General features: G+C 37.9%; 1 protein-coding gene across 2 annotated transcripts in view; it reads right to left on the reverse strand.

Annotated features, from left to right (window-relative positions):
- The window catches only part of FOXN1 (forkhead box N1), a 136,860-nt gene extending 122,463 nt beyond the window's left edge, over positions 1-14,397 (reverse strand). The window contains exon 1 of one of the 2 annotated variants that reach the window (XM_082245305.1): positions 14,130-14,397. The gene's annotated coding sequence lies outside the window, so the exon portion shown is untranslated. Of the gene's footprint in view, positions 1-14,033 lie in introns of both variants that reach the window. The other variant, XM_082245304.1, reaches the window with a different exon arrangement.
- Positions 14,398-17,065: the final 2,668 nt, after the last annotated feature.

Here is a 17,065-nt window from a genome sequence, read left to right on the forward strand (position 1 = left end):
AAAGACATATGAGATTGATTTATTAAGACAAATTGACTGTTCTCTTTCCAAGAGAATTTTTGCTTAGTGTAGTGAATGTTCTGCTCTCTTCTATCATCCAATCATGTGCAAGCACAAATATAGTTTTTAAATTTTCTTACACGATTGGGTCTTCTTTGCAAGGAAAATGTTCACCACGTTCCCAAAGCTAAGGCAATTGTTTAATGTATAGAGATACTGTATTGCATATGACATTTCTATCCTGTGTATTTCTGTTTAATTTGTGCTGGTTGCACTGCAATGGATTTGCTTTTCTTTTTGTTTTTATATGTAAAATCAATAAAAATGTATTGCATCAAAAAAAAAAAAAAAAATTAAATTTTTAAATTTTAAATAATTTAAATTTAAAATACTAAAAGTCAATTTGCTTTTAGTAAATCAATCCCATAAAGCTGTTATTGGTAAGATAAATACCCTGCTCAGATTTCTTATTATATGCTAAAAAGGATAAAATGTAAAAGAAAATGCAATTCACATTTAGCATCTTTAATGTATTTTAATGACTTTAAAAATATTTTTGAACTTTTTAAACTAATGACTTTTTTTGTATTCTTTTTTTTTTTACCAGCTGCAACCTGCTGCTGGCTTCTGTCAAAGTTCCTCTTTGTTTGTGAGGCACAATGAGAATAGTTGACTGATAGCAGCCTGTTTGCAAACAAAGCCCTGTGATCTCATGATTGGTACCCACACCAACAAGGTAGCTGTCAGATACAATGCTGTCTGCTCGCTTTGCCATAGGATCCTCAGCAGGAAGCATCATTTAAGGGATGATTATATACCGCTTGCAGATAATAAGTGGGTACCACCTGCAAAAGTGTAAAAAAAAACGTTTTCCTATATTAGTCCGCACAACTGCAAACTAGGACTCTCAGGGTCGGTTCACACCAGAAAGCAGTGCAGGAAACCTACTTTCAATGTACATTTCCAACACCCTTTTCAGTTGTGATCCAAAGTGGGTGTCAATATTAACCAGTTCTGGACCGGAAGGATTTGCCCCCTTAAAGACCAGGCCATTTTTTGTGATTCGGCACTGCTTTAATTTAACAGGCAATTGCGCGGTCGTGTGACGCTGTACCTAATTAAAATTGATGTCCTTTTTTCCCCACAAATAGAGCTTTCTTTTGGTGGTATTTGATCACCTCTGCGATTTTTATTTTTTGCGCTATAAACAAAAAAAAAGCGACAATTCTGAAAAAAATGCTATCTAACATTCCCCCCCCCCCAAAAAAAAATCTATTTTTATTAACATTTTAGGCCAATTTGTTTTCTGCTACATATTTTTGGTAAAAGAAAATCACAATAAGCGTATTTTTATTGGTTTGGGCAAACGTTATCGCATCTACTAACTACTGGACAGATTTATGTCATTTTTATTGTTTTTTACTAGTAATGGTGGTGATCTGCGATTTTTAGCAGGACTTCGACATTGCAGTGGACAGATTGGACCCCTGACTGTCATTTTTGACACTTTTGGGGGGACCAGTGACATTACTACAGTAATCAGTGCTAAAAATATGCACTGTTACTGTACTAATGACACTGGCAGGGAAGGGGTTAACCCAGGGGTGATCAAAGAGTTAAATGTAAGCCTAGGGGTGTGTTTCTAACTGTTGGGGGAAGCTTTTAAAATGAACACAGAGACCTTTGATCCTATATAGAAGGATCACAGGCGCTCTGTGATCATTCTAGAGAGAAGAACAGTCAGCTGTGTTTACAATAGCTGACTGTCCTTCTCTCTCAGTGGGGAGCGATCGTGGGTGGCCGGCAGCAATCGGAACCTCCGGCCCCATGTATCGAAGTCCCCGCTGCCTCCCCGGGCAAACTAAAACCTCCACACTGCGCCTGGTAGGAAAGAGGGCGCAGCATGGAGGCTTTAGTCTACCTGCTGTTTAGCTGCTGTCACCAAGAGGTGGGAGAACAGATCCAAGCATGCACAGTTTGCGCAGGCAGTGAGTGCCATGCTTTGTGGGGGGGGGGTGGGGGGGGTAGGGGGCCAGGCCAGGGGTGCTGGAAGTGACAGCAGAGGAGGTGGCAAGGGTGGAGGAGGCTCCCTGATGGATGCTACAGCTGCCGCCACCACCGGAAATCCTGCTGAAGGACACAGCTAACCCTCCTGTCCCTGCTGCTTCAGGACCAGTGAGATGTGGGGGGATTGTGTGTGATGGGGGAAGGGGGTACCTGGGGGTCTGATCAGAGTGGATGGATCTAGGGGGATCTGAAGGTGTGATCAGAGTAGAGGCATGTGTGTATGTGTGTGTGTGTGTGTGTGTGTGTGGGGGGGGGGGGGTCAGGGGGCTTGCTCAGAGTGGAGGGATCTGGTGGGGTATCTGGGGTGTGATTAGAGTGGGGGCATCTGGTGGGTTATCTGGAGGTGTGATCAGAGTGGAGGATTGAGGGGATCAGGTGGGATCAGAGTGGAGGAATCTGGGGGGATCTGGAGGTGTGAAAATGAGTGAGGGGGGATCTGGAGGTGTGATCATAGTGGAGGGATAGGGGGGAATTGGGGGTGTGACAGAGTGTAGGGATTGGGGGGGTGTGTGGATGTGTGATCAGAGTGTAGGGATGGGGGGTGTGGATGTGTGATCAGAGTGGAGGAATCTGGGGGGATCTGGAGGTGTGAAAATGAGTGAGGGGGATCGGGAGGAGTAATCATAGTGGAGGGATAGGGGGAATTGGGGGTGTTACAGAGTGTAGGGATTGGGGGGGGCGTGTGGATGTGTGATCAGAGTGTAGGGATGGGGGGGGTATGGATGTGTAATCAGAATGGAGAGATGGGGGGGATCTGGGGGTGTGATCAGATTGGAAAGATCTGGTGGGGGATCTGGGAGTGTGATCAGAGTGGAGAAAATCTGGGAATGTCATCAGAGTGGAGAGAATCTGGGGGTGTGATCAAAGTGGAGGAATCTGGGGGGCTGTGGCTAAAAGCCTACTGATTTGGGGGTGAAAATGACTTGCCTTACCCTGGGTGCTGACAACCTACGCTACGCCACTGGGGGGGGGGGGGGAGTTTGCGTGCCAGCAAAAGTCTAATCAATGGAGGAGAGCAGGCTGAGTTCCTAGCACATCTGGAGAACTGAAAATGCTGTGTTCTCATGCCTGGTGTGGTCAGTTTTAATATAAAAGCAGAGGGACTGGCAGGAACACCAGGGATTTCACACAAAGAAAGCAAAACAAAAAGATCAGGATACTTTTTGATACAAATTCATAGTTCAACAGACACATATCAGCAAGTTGAAATGTTGAGGTAACATATTCTTTAAGTTCCTGCAGTCTTCTGATATTCAATCACCAAATGATCAGATAGTCACGTAAGCCAGTGCTTTAGGAACCAAGACAATAGGCTCAGTTCCCCAATCTGTAATGATAATTTTTCCCTAAACAACTGTTATTTTCATCAAAAATGATTACCATTGAATGCTGAAAATAACAGATGAAATTAATAATCTGTATGGCAAATAAATACATTAACATGAAGTCCCCTGCCACGCTATTATAGTGAAGGAGCAGATCAAAAACTTGGCGTTCTACATATTAAATTACAAATATCCAGATGCAAGGCAACCATTAAGTAGCTGATGAAATATTTTTTTAAATTGGAGATAAACTTAAAAAGTGCTGAAAGTGTATGTTGATATTAGGAATTTACTGTAGTGCTGATAGAAAATATAGTGCTATAAGGTGAAATGTGATAGTTACCTCCAGGAAATGTGTGTTTTATTTTGTACAAATAGATCAATCATATTTCTGTCAAGTTCTTTGCTTTTATGATCTAAGTAAAAACTGAAGCAAACAAAAGTGGAATCGATGGCTGTTCAAACCATGTTGTTTCCCTGGTACATTTTCTAGTACAAATTAAAAGGTAAGTGCATGTTCAAAAAATCTATATACAGTACACTTTTACCTAAGAAACCCATTGCACCCATTTCTAAAAATAATAGCATGGCACAACAGGTAGAGAGTTCCCAAGGCTGGAAATCATGCAGAACTCACATATAGTATGTCGCATGTGTCAGGTCAATTCATATGCTTTAAGTTTAAAGTGTTTGTATAGTCAAACAACATTTTTTAAATTGTGGATAGAGTAGAAAAACGTTTTTTTTTTTAATTTGCTATATGTTCTTCCTCTCATATGAACTGATGATCATTGTCACCAATACAGAAAATGATGGGAAATCCAAAAATGTACAGTCGTCACCAACAACAGTTGGGGGTAAATCTTACAATGGGGCACTTGTTGCAGTGACTACTAAGAGGAAAATTCCTCTTACTTTCTATCATGTCCAATGAAATTGAAGTGAAGGGAAATCTCCCCCAAATGGACAGACGGCAAAACAATAATCTGACAGGGGGGTTAACTATTTACTTTACAGTCCAAAATAAAACAAAAAGTTTTAACTACACATAGCATACCTATTAAGATAGCAATGGTCATTATTGTCTATTGCCCCCGCACAGTTACAACATGTATTTCTTCTCAGCCAGTAATGGGACTAACCCCTTCATGCCTAAGCCTTTTTCTGACACTTGTTGCTTACAAGTTAAAATCAGTATTTTTTGCTAGAAAATTACTTAGAACCCCCAAACATTATATATATATATATATATATATATATATATATATATATTTTTATAGATATTTATTTCTTAGCAGAGACCCTAGAGAATATAATGGCGATCATTGTAATATTTTATGTTACACTGTATTTGTGCAGTGGTCTTTCAAATGCAATTTGAATGCAATACACTTTCATAAATTAAAAAAAACAAGAAAACAGTAAAGTTAGCTCAATTTTTTTGTTTAATGTGAAAGATGATGTTATGCCGAGTAAATAGATCCATAACATGTCATGCTTTAAAATTGGTCACAGTCATGGAATGGCGACAAACAACGGAACTTAAAAATCTCCATAGGTGATGCTTTAAAAATTTCTACAGGTTACCAGTTTAGAGTTACAGAGGGGGTCTAGAGCTAGAATTATTTATCTTGCTCTAGCGATCACGGCGATATCTCACATGTGTTGTTTGAATACTGTGTACATTTGTGGGTGTGACTTATGTATGCATTTGCTTCTGCACTGGAGCACGGAGGGAAGGGGCACGTTAATTTTTTTTTCTTATTTATTTATTTATTTATTTTTTACACTGTCCCTTTAAATTTTTTTTTTTTTTTTTTTTTCTGATAATTTTTATTGCTGTCTCTTGTGACAGTAATAGGCAGTGACAGGTAGTCTTTATGGAAGGACCCCAAATCCCTCCTTTGCACTTAAAAGCATTCAAAATGCCAAGTTTGGCTGTTTTGAATGCTGTAATTTTTTAAAATGTGGTGGCTTTAAGTAATCAGTAAACCGGAAGTGATACCAAGACACCCCTTCTGGGTTACTAGATCCGAGACCCAATCGAAGCCAATTCCAGCTTTGTTCAGTTCTCCTTCCAGCTGGTGGACGCGTCGGCTGGTCGCTCAGGCCTTCCGGTGGGACAGGAGAGCCCAGGCGAGCCACAGAAAGGTGGTGCGGGGGCATCTCCTCTTGCTGCTCTGAATAACAGACGAGTGGCTGCTTAGCCGCATTGGTTGTTATCACAAGAAAGCTGATCGTCGGCTCTAAAAAACGTAGTGGAGTGATGCGTGCAGCTGCATGCATCACCCTGGTTCAGCCCCTTCAACCCAAAGGGACATATTTGCATTACGTTGGCGTGAAGGGGTTAAAACATGTCGTCAAAGTCTAAGAGACCATTTGGATTCATGGATTTGGATTTATGCATTTTTTGTAGCATTAGCAGATCCGTTTTCATGTGTTATTGTGCGCTGGCGTTGTGCATTGACGTGTTTTGACACATGTTCACATGTCCTTTCAATGCATTTTTCAGTTTAGAATTTGCAACTGAGAAGGTTAGCAGGCAGTGACCAAGGATTGCTAATACATATTGGGGTTGATTTACTAAAGGCAAATCCACTGTGCACTACATGTGCACATGGACGTGCAGTTGCTGTAGATCTGAGGGGGACATGCAAAGAAAATAAAAAGCAGCATTTTTACTTGCATGGGATTGAATGATAGAAATCAGCAGAGCTTTCCCTCATTTCAGATCTTCCCCTCAGATCTACAGTGACTGCACTTCCAAGTGCACTTGTAGTGCACAGTGGATTTGCCTTTAGTAAATCAGCCCCAACGTCAATGCATCATAGCACATGTTAAAAACATTTGCTCACTTCTATGGGTCTACCAATGCAACAAAACTCAAAAAAACCCAGTCTGTTCTTATTTTTCAAAAAACACACTGCACTGCAGTGCTGAGATAGCAATAGACACTCTTAATGGTGTATATACTGAATGTATTTTAGTGTACTTCAATGCATATTATAAAATGCAACAAAAAGACCCTAAATCTGATTGATGGCTATAGGGAAATCACCAGTACTACAAGTACTTAGCTGTTTCCGATTAAATGCATACTGCTTTGTAAAAATAATGTAAAAATATTATTTAAATGAAAAAAGAAAGGTTAAGCATCTGATTTTATTAACTGTGAACCTTTTATAAACTGAAGCCACCCACAGACATTTGAGGACAGTTTGAAATGCATGCATTATTCAGTCGTCTCATTATCTTTTTGGCCAGTTTTTCTCCCAAACTGGAACACTCTAATCCCGGGTAATGTTAACAGCAATAACAAATAGCCAAGGGTTTGTTCCTCTAAGAATACTTGTTCGGGCTTTTAGTATAAAGATAAACCAAGCAATGCTAGTTGTGGAGAAGGGGTCGTGAGTATTCCTGTGAACTTAGGGATCAGAAAGAATACAGATCTAAAACTTTTACGGCTTTTACAACTCCACAAGGTATGGTAAATGTGTCCCACCTGACCATAGTGTCATTAACAGAGAGCTGATACACTAGAAAATATTGTAGATAATATGCATGGCATCATATACCATCTATGCAAGATCTTACAACGTTCTCCCAATGTGTAGTGCAATGAGTAGAACTCTGAGCAATAGTTATTGCTTTAACAACTCCATTGGGTTAAATTTGTGTCCCATCTCTGCTTCCCATTTAATAACTGTGGGGGGGTCTTAATACATTGTGTCTCACCTTGGAAATAGTTATAAAACCAAGAGAAAATCCCCTTTGTAACAGAGGAATTAATGAACTGTTTAAACCCGATGAGCTTGTAGCTGCTTTTGAACCTTCATTTAAGTGCTGTGCTAAATATTTCTTAGTAGTGCTGTGCATTAACGCTTAGACTGTGCATTGTATAGCTATGTTGCAGGCTCCATCTCATTCCTAGTTTTCCCTAGCAAAAACATGTGGGTAAAAGGGCCACAAAAATAAATTTAAACTTTTAAAATGTTTTGCTCTGTTGGGTAAATAGTTTGCTATCAAAAGTAAGTACAGGCATTTTATGATGCTGGCATAAGGCCTCATATAGAATGGTCAGAGAGTTCAACCGTGTAAAAGTGATATAAAGAAGGTGATATGGCTGAAATCTATTGTGCAGATATTACAAAAGTAATGTTCACAGAATCATTCATTTCATTTATACCCTTGCCAGCCTGACATGCAATCTGCATAACTGCTAGAGGCAAGTTAAGGATTGCAAAATAGTGAAAGTGAGCCATTAGATCAGACTTTTATGAGCAAAAGTATCGACAATCAATTAACATAGGTGGGCCAGGCAACTAATTGCTAGTTTAGGATATTTTAGTTGGGGATAGTAGGGAATAAAGAGAGTAATATAAATGATTTCAAAAAATAGTTTGAAAGACCACAGAATTAATTTATGAAGGTGTCTGAGGTCAAAGTTGTCCTAGACAGCCTATGTTGCTCCATAACAAGCAAACTGTTCCCTTTTATTCTCCCATACTCCAAAGGGAAAATCTGTTTTTTGGTGTAAAGCAACATACTTTGAATTAATTCTTGCCCTAGGGCAGGAGCACATGTGTGATTTGTAGAAGCCTAATAACAATAATAAACTCTTTAGCAACTAGTTGCTATACAGATGCAACATATTGTACCATGTACTGTGAGCGCTACACAAGAAGCACGTTGTGGTAATGGTACTTATTTCACAATGCTCCAGATATGTGAGATTATTGGTTACTACATTCTTCTTTTGTGGGTCAAACCACAAGAAGATATTTGGTTCATATGTGTAGAAATGAATGGCAACTTTTAGCTAAATATAACTAGAAATTCCCAATTAATCAGTACAGTACTTGCTGGTAAAACTAATTTTCAGTATTCGATTTATCTGCTAAAGAGGTCTGTACTAAACTAATATTAGTTTGTGTGTCAAAAAGAAAGAATTTTAAAAATGTAAAAATACAACACTTCACTTTCTTTAATTATTTTTTTAAGAAAGTAGCCTAGGTGCAGTAAATATAAGTTACTTTAAAATACACTTTGCAATCTGTGTTGATACGTCAAAAAACATATTCACTTTTATGCTTGTTTTTTATGATCATTGCTGACATCCTATTTTTTGTTAAATATTAGCCATTTTCTCCATAGCATTTGTTAGATGGAGATTTACCAGTTGCAAAACAGTAACTCTTCACTCTGTAATGAGGTCAAAGTCATGCCCCAGGTGTTCCCACCGGCATACTTGGATTGGAATCCTGATAACATATTTATGAATTTAATTAAACTTTTTAACTTACATACTGAATATTTTTAATGGGTTTGTTGGCAGTACCTATCATTCCCCAACATCTTGTAACTATATTTGTATTTAAATTTTTACATTTAGTGTTATTAATATTAGAATGTAGGAAATTAACAAAGCAGAAAATCAGATTTAAGTTGAACCCCAAACAGCTACATACATAGATGAAATACACATATACGAGCAGTTTTACCTGCCAAAGGATTTGTATTTCTGTCCAGCCAGTTCTGAGATTAACACAGCCCCATCACACAGCCCGGTCTAGCAGCTGGCAGGGTAAGGCACCTGATTTTTTTCCTGCTGCAGTTCAATAATATCTGCAGATCTCCTCCCTACGCTCACCCTGTGACTGGACAGTGAAAGAAGAAGTAGCATACTGGTGAGCTCATCTCTCTGTCAACATACTCTATCCTCCTATCAGCATTTTCCTTGCACTGCAGCACAATTGACTGGTTCCTAGCTGTTTCTCCCTCCCCTAATCAGAGCTCCTCTGTACAGATATGGCAAGAGGCTAATACCAAGTCAAATTCAAGCACTTACACTGATTGCATTTAAAAAAAAATAAAAATTAAGGGCATACAGTGTTAATGAATAAATAGCTGAATTTATTTGTGTATTTTATTTCTGTCTTGAGTTCAGCTTTAAATTCATCTTTTGTTAAAGCACGTTTTTGTTTACTTTCCCCTTAAGGAAATTTGCTATAGCGGATAAGCTTTAAAGTAATCATGTTGTGAGAGAAATTACATTTACATTGATGACATTCTAAAAATGCTAGTTACCTGGTTAAGAAGTGAAAAAATGGTGGAAAGGATAACCCCCAGAAGTGATAGGACTTTTAAGGCAACCACTCATTAATCTCATAAAGAAACGTACAATCCTTAATAGTGTAAATACATACAAAATTGTATTAAAGTAAAAAATTTAAATTCATAAAAACCATCACATAGATAAGGGAGCACAACAGTGCTGAGCAACATGCTCCTGAGTCAAAAGAACCCGTAGGTAGTCCAACATATGGCAGGGTCTGTGTCAGAAGACCATCAAAGTGGCTACTTACCTGGTTGCTATGAAGACTCTCTGGCTGGATTCACACTGTGTGCGGACGCGGCTCACAGCAGATGTCCGGTGCATCCCTGTTCTCTGTTTCAGGGATGAATCAGGCCCGAATTTTGCCCGAATTTGGACCTGAAATAGAGCCAAAGATGCACAGGACCCTTATGCAATGCACTCCGTGGTCGCCTAGGAGATGTGTGAACCAGCTTCATTGAGAGCCGATCACAGTCTCCTGTCATGCGAATTGGATGCGGGTAAAACCCAGTCTAAAGCTTTAAAATATTCTGATCCACTGATATGAATATGCAAGAAAATTCAAATCTGCATACTTGTTTCAGGTCAATAATTCAAAAATGTTGAGGCAAGTAAGCAGATGGCACCCAGGCAATCAGCTTTTCAGAAGCAGAATGCAAAAATGGCAGCTCCATATTTTTCGCATGAACGGTTTATTTTAAAGTTAGCCTGTCATATTTAAACTAAGATCACAGTGTTTTAGAACATAGAGAGCACTCTGCATTGGTCTGCAGACAAGTCAACATAAGCTTAGAGTGCCTTTTATATCATATTGATCTTATTTGTATTGCACACAGTGACATAATCATCAGTAAAGTTATTTGATTCAATAAGGAACTTCTACAAACTGAAATACTTTTCTTTTGGCAGAACATTCAGCAATCAATATTACTGCACACTGTGTGAAAGGACTGTGCGGGTTCTGGCACCAGTTTTCTCCTTGTGAGGGAAGGGAATCCCCACTCGGGACAGTCAAGATGGCAAATGATTTTAAGTGCTGAATTAATTTAGAATAATCTGGTGAATGATAATGGAAACATCTCTTCCAATATTCTTTACCATATACTCTACATTAGAATATATGACATACTTTGACTTTAACCAGCAAGTCTCCAATATATCAATTGTCTATAAACCCTGAAATGTTTATAGCATACATGCACATGAACGGTACGTTTCCCAGCTTGTCATCAAACATCTATTAACTGATTTACTAAATTGCTAATTTTTGTAGTGCCATCAAACCGATGTTCACTTGAAACACAGAATCAGGTTAGGGGGAGTTTTAAAATAGAAATATCAAAGGAAACTGGTTCTCCAGGAAAGTATTCATAAATTAAACCTTCAGGAAATTAGCCGTGAGGTGTAATCTGACATATTAGGCATAACAGGGACAGTTAATAAAATACAACGTATCTACATTTGTCAGTACACTTATGGTCTATATAAAGTGTTAAAACGGGGCTCTCTGTACATGTAGCTAACACATTACTTTCTCTGTAACACATGGGGGAGTATCAAGTGATGTGAAAGCATACATATAAATGTACTTATGGTGCAGCTCCCCATGATTGCTACTTCTACATACTGGAATGAGTAGACTTGACTACACAACTGCTACTGTGTCTAGCTATGTAGACTTGGTTAAAAAGATTTAGACTGTTCACATATCTGCAACTGGTATGAAACTACTACCTTGCCATGCTGTCATATGACAGACGCAATGCTCTGAAAACTGCAGTTCTACTACATATACATCTCAACCTGTTGGCCAGTCTTTTTCTTAGAAATTGACAAGAAAAAATACTGTCAGAAAGCTCAATGTTAATATTTCTAATAATTTTCTAAGTGCTTATGTGTAAAGTTGCAACATTTAAACAACTGTTGTCATTAGTCACTGCCTCGGTGAAGCTTGCAATCTAATGTCCACCACAACCATACAATCCAAAACTTTTTTTTTTCTAGTTTTTGATAGAGACCGTAGTCGTTCAAATTTCCTGTCCCATCGATACATCATTTATTGAGGAAAGCTGAGAAGAAGTCTTCTCATAGACAGTTGTCATCTAAACAAGAGACTCATTTGGAAAATTACCCTTCACCTTCTTTTCCAATGACAACTTTAAAATTTTGGATTTCCCATCACTTTCTGTTCCAGTAACAATTGTCACTAGGACAAATAGGGAAGGTGAATATGTCCAGTGGGAGACAACAATAAAAACCTGACAGTGGTTTTTTACATATATGCTGTATTTAAAGCTAAAAAAGTTTTAGAAATCTTTAGGTATTTAATTCATAGCCTGTTTTTGAAAAAAAACCCTAAAGACATAAAATATATGTATCAACTTTGTGCAAATTGTGTCTTGGTGACATTTGAACCTGAAGCTCAAAGAGCACTTGGCATTCTAAACATGACACTTCCATGATTTGCTAATTTTAAGTGTTAACTAAAAAAGTATAAACTTTAGTTTTAATTTAAGCCCCTTTTTATTTTTGCTATGAAAAGGGGAGGAATTACGTAGGTTTTACCCTTCCAGAAAATCTTGGCTTGCATTAAACAGTTGAGGTTAATAAAGATGTTAAGAGTAAAGATGTTTTATCTAGGGGCAAAAGGGCCATTTACTCCAAGACAGGAGGCTTAATGTTTTAACATGGCAGTAGTGTCAGGAAAAGAGGTTTATTAATCCCCCCAAAGCCGTAAGATGACAAGAAACTAGGGCTCTGTTACAAAAGGTTTTGTCTTTTTTTCCTGCTTAAATACTTACTAAATACTTACTAAGGATCCAGAGAACTTTTAATACAGACTAGGGTGCAAATTACACCTGCGGTAAACAACTTCTATATTTTAAAAATAAAATATACAATTTTCCAATACGATAACCATTGCGTTAGATGCTTTAAATAATATTTTTATAAGCATTAATTATTGAAATAACATTTTCATGTTACCATCCATAGTGCCCTAATATACAGTAGATAACATCTAAAGATTTTGAAGGTAAGTGATAGTGACCTTCTTTTTAAATGGAAAGTGATTTCAACCACTAATTGCAATTAGAGTCCACAGATGTCTTAGGCTGGGCTCACACCTAATACGGACGCGGCTCACAGCAGGGGTCCAGTGCGTCCCTGTTTTCTCCATTTCAGGGATGAATCAGGCTGGAATTTTTGGCTGAATTTGGACCTGAAACAGGGCCAAAGATGCATAGGACACCTGTGCAATCTGCTTTGGAGCCGCCACGGAGATGTGTGAACCGGCTCTATTGAGAACCGGCACACTCTCCTGTCATGCAAATTGGATGCAGGGAAACTCACATCCAATTCGCATAAGTGTGAACCCAGCCTTAATGGAGTGAGGAGTTTCTTTCTGATTAACCACCTCACCAGACTTTTGTAAAACATCTCCAGCTGTAAGGGCCACTTTGTTGAAGTAGATTTAAACATTTTAAGGGTCAGACAACAGTGCAACTAAACCAGCCATGAGCTTCTCTAAAGACCCTGACAAAAATATGTGTTTTATCTGAAAAATGCTCTCAGTTGTCCTGATATTAAAGCATGACCTTCAATTATTTACATTTCATATCAATCTAATATAGTCTTCTCCTGCAGGGTGTACAAGGATAATTATTAGCAAAACTGTGTAAGAGCCTCTGTCTGTTAGCTTTTGTGTATGGATATTAATAATATTTGCTTTACATAGTTTTTAAGTGGTAGAACATGAGGAGATGTTTGAAGACGATGCACATGTCAACATATTGCATCTTCAGGCAAAGGCACCTTGGGCCTTGTTTATGAAATGGTCTGCATTATTCAAAGTAGAAATTCAGATGACCCTTTTATATTTGAGCTTGAGCTGAAAAAATAAAAAATTTGATTGCTTGCAAGAGTAACTTAGACAGTTCTGCTATCTGTGATAAATAAGGTTAACTCCGTCTAGTGGGTAGCAAAAGTATGATTATATGTTTGACTGGTTAGAGAACAGAAGCATGAATATTTGAGTGCAATGCAATAAGTAATAAGTAATATCTCTGTAATAAATAGTTAGTAAAAAAAAATATACAATTTTACATCTGAAATTGCAGCATTTGTTGTTTCTGTCAATGCTAAAATTGCTAAACCTATAAAAATAAACTATTCTAAGCACTATGCAAATCCACTGCATGCCTTGATAAAGTTTTATAGCGTGTAGAATATTTTCTACCTATTTTATAGACTAAAGGATAAATATAACATTAAACTTTTTTTTTTATAAAAACATGTAAAATTCGTTATTTTGTCATGTCTTTTTATAAATTTTATATTGATTTCAAAATGAAAATTAATCATCTAAACATTTAAATGCTTTAACTACTCTAAATAATTATAAAAACCTAAATAATTTATAAATGTAAAGTAATTTCATTCTACAAAAAGTAAAAAATCAAATAGAAAAACAATATACATTGCACAGAATAGATTGAATGAGTATGCATGAGTGAATGAACGAATACCTGAAAATGTAGTACAGTCCTCAGAAAATTGTATACACTTCAGCAATCTTGGCACACTTGAAGATGAGTCTTGAAGTGAGTAAAAAGAAGAGTAACCCAGTAGCACTCCTGTATTCCAGTTGGGAATGTCGCTGTGGCTTTCCTGGGCATTAAATAGATGAGCTGTGTTGAAGGACTTGTGCTCCTTGCTTACTTTGGCTTTCACGCATGAGTTCTAGAATGCTGGTGGAAGATGTAAGTTGTCTCCTCTTACCTTCCTAGTGAAGCACATCAGCGTGCTGCTGCTTCTGGTGTAGCCCAGGTATTAGATCAGACAACATGTCAGGAATGGAGAGGATTCAGGTAGAAAAAAAAAGCATGTTGAAATAGATCTGAGATTACATCAGTTGAAATAAGGCAGGCAGATGGCTGTGTGAGCCAATTATTATATCAGCTCTTGTTGGCCTCAGGCAAATATGCATGTAATAAGAAAAAAAGAACAAGTCAGTGACTAAGTTATGGGTTCTTCAGCTGCTTAGCAAGTGAAGAAGAAAGAAAGATTTACAACACGGTGCACCTGAACACTGCTAGTGCAAAAGGACTACTAAGCCCAACAGGCAAATTGCTGCACTATTAATGACTATACTATATATATATATATATATATATATATATATATATATATATATATATATAGCATTCAAATGAAAAGGTAAAGCTCTGTGACATCACCCTATGAAGAATTTCATAGAGGAAATACAATTTTATTGTATTTAAAAAAATGTTACTGTACATTTTAAGGTCTAATTTTATAAAACTTTTTGCTCAAAATAAAATAATACTTCAGAGAATTGTAATATTTTTGTAACAAAGTATATTAAAGTTCTCTAAAATCAAACTTTTTTTTTTTCATTTTAGACAGAGTTTTGGATTGGTAAGTCCCTTCCAAAATTTTTCTTGCCATGTGTCAGGAATATTTCCCCTAATTTCCTGTCTTGTAAATACAACACAGGGTAAAAGGTAACATTTTGATGCCAATCAACGACGACATGCGTAAGGTGGATACCTACGTCGGACGATAGCATGCTCGATAGCCGCGGATGTCAATCTATGACGATACGTGCCAGGCGAAGAGCTACGTTGGACAATAGCCATGGAATTGAATGCTGTATACATGCCTTTTATATCGCTTCACATTGTAAGTGCATTTTTATCAATAAACACACTTTTATTTTGGAACGTACTTCACCATTTTAGTCTTCTTTATTCTGAGGTGCAATCATTCTGGGAGAGAATAGAGATGTCTTTTAGTACCACCATATTTACATCAACTGTTTGCATCTGATTGAATTCTGCCATTTTTGACCACTCTATAATTTGAGAGTCAATTTTATCTGGTAAGCAGTTTTCATATACCACATGGTAATTGATGAAGCATTTTCCACCTATTCACTGGTGTTGGATGACCTTCTCTACTTAACCTCTACTAGAGACTTTTGTGGACTGTGATTAACAATTATTGTCGCTGCCTTCTGTTTATATAAAAGGTAACATTTGTTACGGTAAAAGGGACCCCATTGGTCAATTTTCCCTCTATTCTGTTCTGAATGAGAAACTTAAAATGTTTAATTTCTTTTACTTTTCATTCCATTGACAATGGTCATCTAGTTAAATAAAGAGAATGAATCTCGCAAGCCAGGATACAGACAGCAATAAAGGACCTCACAGAGTTTCTAACCCCTCATCATCCAATCCAGAGCCCAAAATAGTTGTCTTTAGATACACTTTAGGGGTCAGTGAAAACCATGCCAATAAACAGGGCTATAGATGATTTTTTTCCTCAGTTGAATGGGGGGGGGGGGGGAATTCAGTCTTGGGCACCTAGAGAAAAAAAATTAGGTGGTGCTCGCAGCATGACAAATTGAAGGTGTGGGCACGGCTTAACCACCTGAGTAGCCAGTAATCACCTTCATTGTCAGGCCATTTTTCAGTTTTCAGCACATAGTTTGACCGACAATTACTCCATCACGCTCATCAATGCTGTACCCAAATTAGTTTTATACCAGTTTTTTTGAGATAGAGCTTTATTTTGGTGTATATAATAACTGTGTATTTGTGTACCATAAAAAGGAATAAATACAAAAACTTGAAAAAAACATTTCCTTACATTCTGTTAAAATGAAAATGACAGAATAGTACGAATTACCCGTTTTGGAAAGCACCCCAAAGTGTTCTCATTTTTGGTCAAAATTTTTTGGAAAGTAAGAAACATGGTACTGAGGGGGTTAAACACGGAGCGTGAGAATTGTGCATTAAATACATTATTGTACAGATCATACACAGAGGAAGAAGGCAGGGAATGGGTTAATATACTGGTCACATACAGTGGCAGGATAGAGATTAAGGGATTAGTGTTTAGAGGGGAAGAATAAAAGAGGTGAGGGGTTAATTTTACAGGCCACTAAATACTGCATTATAGCTAATATGTATAGGAGAGAAAGTGGCAGGAAAGGGGTAAAAAAAAAAGATGTCACTGGATAACCAGCTGCAGTCGCAGATCCTTTCATTCTGTGCCTGTTCAGAAATGCTTGATCTCTCTCCTTCCCTGTTGTAAGGGGCGGATCGGCACTATAAACAACACTATAAGGTTGATTTACTAAAGGCAAATAGTCTGTGCACTGCAAGTGCAGTTGCACTAGATCTAAGGGGAAGCTTTGAAATGAGGAGAAGCTCTGCTGAGTTCTATCATCCAATCATGTGTAAGCAGAAATGTTTTTTTTTTAATTTTCCTTGCATGCTCCCCTCAGATCTAGATCAACTGCATGTGCAGTGCACAGGCTATTTGCCTTTAGTAAATCAACCCCCTTGTGATCTCTGGGAAGATCATTCACAGCGATCACATGGTACCCAGCTGCTGTATTAACAGTACAGTACAGTGTCTCTCTGTACTCAACTATCTAATGATGGCTTAGTACACAGCGATCCCCCAGTGGATCTGCCGCCCAGTGGCTATTTATCCAGTGCCTTTTATAAACAGCACTAGGAAAATAGAG

This window comes from Pelophylax lessonae (assembly GCF_965119305.1).
Source record: "Pelophylax lessonae genome assembly, chromosome: 2".
NCBI classification, from domain to species: Eukaryota; Metazoa; Chordata; class Amphibia; order Anura; family Ranidae; genus Pelophylax; species Pelophylax lessonae.